Genomic DNA, 7,034 nt, shown 5'->3' with positions numbered 1-7,034 from the left:
AAAATCAATTATGTGTTTATCAAGAAATTTTCAAAAGTCCGTTTTATTGAGGAATTGCTAATATATGCTCATCAGTCCTTTTAATTGCTTTTTAAAGGAACATTATAGAAGAATGATGTAAGAAAGACCAAATAATTTTGTTGCTTATAGAGGAAAATATTGTGCATACTCACTGGCTTTATGTAGCTAATATGAATTTGTAATTACTTCAATGGACTTCCCTAGTGGCTCAGATGGTAAAGTGTCTGCCTACAATGCAGGAGACCCAGGTTCGATCCCTGGGTTGGGAAGATCCTCTGGAGAAGGAAATGGCAACCCACTCCAGTACTCTTGCCTGGAAAATCCAATGGACAGAGTGGTAGGCTACAGTCCATGGGGTCACAAAGAGTCAGACACGACTGAGTGACTTCACTTTCTTTCACTTTTCGATTGGTTCTATTTTAGGAATGAAATAACTGGCCAAACTTTTTTTTCATGTCTGAGTGAAATGTTATAATAGGACATTGCCGAGATCCAGAGGGTAAGTGGGAATACATTTAATGAGGCATTATTATAGCATGTTAAGTAAATTTCATTTAATTTGTAAATTTTGAAAGTTTTCCAAGACTCATAACACTGGAAAAAATTCAATTTAAAATCAGATACCTAGTCAATTTACTGGTTTGTTTCTAGTACCATCACAAACATAAAGGATATAAAAAGATTCATAAAGTAGTTTATTTCCACTTTAATTATTCCTGATTTTCATTTGTTTTTGAAAGGCTTTTATGATCATTGGAATTATTGAGTCCTTTTGATATCTTCAGTAATCCCTGAAATGGGTGAATATCAAAACTGACATCTAATACTTAAGAATATATACATATACCCACATATATTGTACATGTGTGTATATATGTACATCAAAATATTTTGGAATTCATTTTTGGTAAGAATTTTTAAATATAAATACATAATATATTTTTAACACATTTGATTACATTTAATATAAATCCCCCCCCCATCCTCTTTGAAATAGGGGAGAAGAATGTTTAAAATTTTCCATTTTTCTAGTGAACTATTTGGGAATTAGAGAAATAATAAAAGATTATATTTTAGGCATTATTGAGGGCTGGTCTCCTCATGCATCTTATTTTTGCCCCATAAAAATTACATCATTATTATGAAAAAATCATAGTATATGAGTCTGTAAACATAAATTCAAATATATGAAGTACTGACTGTGTGACTTTGAACAAGTGACTTATCCTTCAGGCTCATATCCTTGTTTGTAAAATGCATATTGCAACAGATAATACACATAATGATAACTCAGTAGTTCACAGTAGGTCTTCATTAATCTTGTTGTCTTTTCTTTCTTCATATTTCTCTTAACTCTATGAAGTAAAACATGGTTACAAATAAAAATAATGTATATGTATATATTCCTATACGTGGTGAAAGTGAAGTTGCTCAGTCGCGTCCGACTCTTTGTGACCAAACGGACTGTAGCCTACCAGGGCTACATGAGATTTTCCAGGCAATAATACTGGAGTGTATTGCCACTTCCTTCTCCAGGGAATCTTCCCGACCCAGGGATGGAACTTGGGTCTCCGGTATTGTAGATGTGCACATATATATATAAAGTTTTTACATGTATATATCTGTAATAATATTGCATATTCTTACAAAAAGTTGAAACATCTTTTCTCTAAATACTTTAAGGATGATACAAAGATCCTGTGTGGCACATGTTGCTGCTGCTAAGTCACTTCAGTAGTGTCCGACTCTGTGCGACCTCAGAGATGGCAGCTCACCAGGCTCCCCTGTCCCTGGGATTCTCCAGGCAGGAATACTGGAGTGGTTTGCCATTTCCTTCTCCAATGCATGAAAAGAAAAGTGAAAATGAAGTCGCTCAGTCGTGTCCGACTCTTAGCGACGCCATGGACTGCAGCCTACCAGGCTCCTCCGTCCATGGGATTTTCTAGGCAAGAGTACTGGAGTGGGTTGCTATTGCCTTCTGCATGTGCCACATGTGATGCAGCCAAAAAAAAAAAAAAAAAAAAAAAAGATAATTGTAATTGAAGTTACTTTAGAAAAAAATTGGTATAAAACCAGACTGAAACTTGATAAATCCTTAAATTGTATATATTTTAAAAGCTTTTAAGTGTATGAGTTGAAGGATATACATACAGTTTAAAATAGTCATCTGGAAAATTGATTAATTGAATCCATTGAAGTGGTAAAGCAATCTATGTGTGGAGGCCAGAAGGTAATATCAAAACTTGAACCCAGGGTATGAATGCTGGGAAAACTTCCCTTTTAGAGGGAATAGATTAGTCGTTATTGGCATGTTACTATAACAGAAAGATGAAAGTTGTGCTAAAAAAGTATATTTCTAGGTCTACCATCTTGAATAAATGTGTTTAATAATAATAATAATAAAAACTTAAACCCACAGAGAAATTAACTCAAATATATTCTGAAATTTGATTTCCATTTCCTTACTCACACACAATAGAAATGATCCCAGAAAATATACTGTTAGTGGAATCTTTAAATTTGGGTCCTTAGAATTAAAGATAAAAATGAATGAGTAACTCAGACATGAACTATCAGTACTACTGTGTTGGGTTTAAGGAATAATCTGATCAAGTACTTAAAGTGTATTTAATGCTTAAGTTATGTACTCATAATCTGTGAGAGGTAGCAGAAACCAAATTTATTCAATACTTAAAGATAATCTATGATTATACATATTTGTATGATCATTGATAAAATTAAATGTTGCTGTTGTTCAGTCACTCAATATATGTCCAACACTTCATAACCCCAGACTATAGCCTGCAAGGCTCCTCTGGGGTTCATGGGGTTCTCCAGGCAAGAATATTAAAAGTATGTTGCCATTAAATTAACTGTGTATATTTAATACTGGGGATGGTTTTGTTAGATTGGTAGACTGGAGAATTTGAAGAAATTTAAATATATTACATATATTCAGTCAGTTCAATTGTTCAGTCATGTCCGACTCTTTGCAACCCCATGAATCACAGCATGCCAGGCCTCCCTGTCCATCACCAACTCCCGGAGTTCACTCAAACTCATGTGCAAAGAGTCGGTGATGCCATCCAGCCATCTCATCCTCTGTCGTCCCCTTCACCTCCTGCGTCCAATCCCTCCAAGCATCAGGGTCTTTTCCAATGAGTCAACTCTTCAGATAAGGTTGCCAAAGTATTGGAGTTTCAGCTTCAACATCAGTCCTTCCAATGAACACGCAGGATTGATCTTCTTTAGAATGGACTGGTTTGGATCTCCTTGCAGTCCAAGGGACTCTCAAGAGTCTTCTCCAACACCACAGTTCAAAAGCAGCAATTCTTCGGTGCTCAGCTTTCCTCACAGTCCAACTCTCACATCCATACATGACCACTGGTAAAACCATAGCCTTGACTAGACGGACCTTTATTGGCAAAGTATTGTCTCTGCTTTTCAATATACTATCTAGGTTGGTCATAACTTTCCTTCCAAGGAGTAAGTGTCTTTTTATTTCATGGCTGCAGTCACCATCTGCAATGATTTTGGAGCCCCCCAAAATTAAGTCTCACACTGTTTCCAATGTTTCCCCATCTATTTCCCATGTGATGGGACCAGATGCCATGATCTTAGTTTTCTGAATGTTGAGCTTGAAGCCAACTTTTTCACTCTCCTCTTTCACTTTAATCACGGGGCTATTTATTTCCTCTTCACTTTCTACCATAAGGGTGGTGTCATCTGCATATCTGAGGTTATTGATATTTCTCCCGGCAATCTTGATTCCAGCTTGTGCTTCTTCCAGTCCAACGTTTCTCATGGTGCACTCTCAGTTCAGTTCAGTTCTGTCACTCAGTCGCGTCCGACTCTTTGCGACCCCATGAATCGCAGCACGCCAGGCCTCCCTGTCCATCACCAACTCCTGGAGTTCACGCTGATTCACGTCCATTGGGTCAGTGATGCCATCCAGCCATCTCATCCCTGGTCATCCCCTTCTCCTCCTGCCCCCAATCGCTCCCAGCATCAGAGTCTTTTCCAATGAGTCAACTGTTCGCATGAGGTGGCCAAAGTACTGGAGTTTCAGCTTTAGCATCATTCCTTCCAAAGAAACCCCAGGGCTGATCTCCTTCAGAATGGACTGGTTGGATCTCCTTGCAGTCCAAGGGACTCTCAAGTGTTGGGAGTCCAACACCACAGCATATAAATTAAATAAGCAGGGTGACAATATACAGCCTTGATGTACTCCTTTCCCTATTTGGAACCTGTCTGTTGTTCCATGTCCAGTTCTAACTGATGCTTCCTGACCTGCATATAGGTTTCTCAAGAAGCAGGTCAGGTGGTCTGGTATTCCCATCTCTCTCAGAATTTTCCACAGTTTATTGTGATCCACACAGTCAAAGACTTTGGCATAGTCCAAAAAAGCAGAAATAGATGTTTTTCTGGAACTCTCTTGTTTTTTCGATGATCCAGTGGATGTTAGCAATTTGATCTCTAGTTCCTCTGCCTTTTCTAAAACCAGCTTGAACATCTGGAAGTTCACGGTTCACATACTGCTGAAGCCTGGCTTGGAGAATTTTGAGCATTACTTTACTAGCATGTGAGATGAGTGCAATTGTGTGGTAGTTTGAGCATTCTTTGGCATTGCCTTTCTTTGGAATTGGAATGAAAACTGACCTTTTCCAGTCCTGTGGCAACTTCTGAGTTTTCCAAATTTGCTGGCATATTGAGTGCAGCATTTTCACAGCATCATCTTTCAGAATTTGAAATAGCTCAACTGGAATTCAGTCACCTCCGCTAGCTTTGTTCATAGTGATGCTTTCTAAGGGCCACTTGACTTCACCTTCCAGGATGTCTGGCTCTAGGTGAGTGATCACACCATCGTGACTATCTGGGTCATGAAGCTCTCTTTTGTACAGTTCTTCTGTGTATTCTTGCCACCTCTTCTTAATATCTTCTGCTTCTGTTAGGTCCATACCATTTCTGTCCTGTATTGAGCCCATCTTTTCATGAAATGTTCCCTTGGTATCTCTCATTTTCTTGAAGAGATCTCTAGTCTTTCCCATTCTGTTTTTTTCCTCTATTTCTCTGCATTTATTGCTGAGGAAGGCTTTCTTATCTCTCCTTGCTATTCTTAGAACTCTGCATCAGATGCTTAATCTTTCCTTTGCTCCTTTGCTTTTCACCTCTCTTCTTTTCACAGCTATTTGTTAGGCCTCCTCAGACAGCCATTTTGCTTTTTTGCATTTCTTTTCCATGGGAATAGTCTTGATCCCACCTCCTGTACAATGTCACGAACCTCTGTCCATATTTCATCGAGCACTCTATCAGATCTTGTCCCTTAAATCTATTTCTCACTTCCACTGTATAATCATAAGGGATTTTATTTAGATCATACTTGAATTGTCTAGTGGTTTTCCCCACTTTTCAATTTCAGTCTGAATTTGGCAATAAGGAGTTCATAATCTGAGCCACAGTCAGCTCCTGGTCTTTACTGACTGTGTACAGCTTCTCCATCTTTGGCTGCAAAGAATATAATCAATCTGATTTCGGTGTTGACTATCTGGTGATGTCCATGTGTAGCATCTTCTCTTGTGTTGTTTGAAGAGAGTGTTTGTTATCAACTTTAAAATCTTAATAAAATATTTACTTCAGTGATTCCCTTAAAGTGATTTCAGAGATAGAGGAGCATTATATAGAATAAGAAGGTTTTATAACTTTGGTTTAAAAGTAAAACTCTAGTTTAAAAAATTTATTTCAGTAATTTGAATATTAAGTTTTTATAATTTTGTATATTTATGGCTGTGCTGGATCTTTGTTGCTGCCCAAGGGCTTTTTCCTGGTTGCAGCAAGCAGAGGGCTACTCTCCAGTTGCAGTGCATGGGCTTTTCATTGGCTGGCTTCTCTTGTTCCAGAGCAGAGGCTCTAGGGCTTGTGGGCTTCAGTAGTTGCAGCATATAGGCTCAGTAGTTCTGGTCACAGGTTCAATAGTTGTGGTGCACAGGGTTTAGTTGCTCTGAGGAATGGGGAACCTTCCTAGATCAGTGATTGAAGCCATGTCTCATAAATTGGCAGATGGATTCTTTACCGCTGAGCCACTGGGGAAGCCCCAAATATCAAATTTTAACACACAAGATGGTAAAAAGATTTTTTGCCCCAATTTCAAATACACCAAAACACAGATTGACAGGTTCAAATATGTAATTTATGAGATAATTTCTCACACATTTAATTATGCTCTTTGATTCTTAAAACCTATTAATAACTTACTTTTATAAAACAGAAAAGGTTAAGATTAGCTATTTTCAATATTTTATATAATTAGCAAAAAAATTAAATTTGTATGTTGTCATCTCATAGCAAATCTGATAACTAAGTGACCATCAATTTTTCCCATTATGTCATTATAACATGTAGTCTGCTTCCAACCTGGAATTACCCAGCATTACTCATGATCAGACTGTGAAGGATTTTCTTGTAGCCTTTGTCAAATTTTATTATCAGAGTAATGCTAATCCTTGAGATTATTTTTTTAAATGTTTTTGTCAACTGAAAATCAAATATCTGTAAATCTGTTTTAGTAAAGTATATTAAGTTTTGGATGAATATATCCTGACATTGAATAAAATTTAGTGTTTGTCATAGAACAAGCTCTATTTACTATGTAAAAAGATCCACTGAGGTTCAAGAGAGGATGTTGAACTCACTTCTCCAAGGCTGGAGGATCAAATTCAACTTTAAGAAGGGCATGTGAGGAAGGAAATAATGTTGTAATCATATGTGGAATATACATTCTCATTAAAGATTCAAGGATTGGAGACTCAGAGATGTAAAGTAACTTTCCCCAAATCACAAACTTTAACAAGAAGCAGACCTAAATAGGTTTTGTACTATATACAGGTAACTTCCTTAACATTTTTACTTTATTTCTGAGATTAAAATTGAGAGTAATAATAATATTCTCATGAATCCTAGTGTAAATATTCTCAAAGGGTGCTGAAGTATTTATTGGACAGTTATATTTAGTTACA

The 7,034-nt window shown here is 37.2% G+C and overlaps 1 non-coding gene across 1 annotated transcript; it reads left to right on the top strand.

Annotated features, from left to right (window-relative positions):
• The first annotated feature begins 218 nt into the window (after positions 1-218).
• Positions 219-290, top strand: TRNAC-ACA (transfer RNA cysteine (anticodon ACA)). Its single transcript has one exon. It is a non-coding gene; the product is annotated as a tRNA-Cys (tRNA).
• The last annotated feature ends 6,744 nt before the right edge of the window (positions 291-7,034 follow it).

Source organism: Capricornis sumatraensis, chromosome 17, assembly GCF_032405125.1.
Source record: "Capricornis sumatraensis isolate serow.1 chromosome 17, serow.2, whole genome shotgun sequence".
Classification (NCBI taxonomy): domain Eukaryota; kingdom Metazoa; phylum Chordata; class Mammalia; order Artiodactyla; family Bovidae; genus Capricornis; species Capricornis sumatraensis.
Note: the sequence above shows the minus strand (reverse complement) of the source record. Positions and strands in the feature narration are given on the sequence as shown.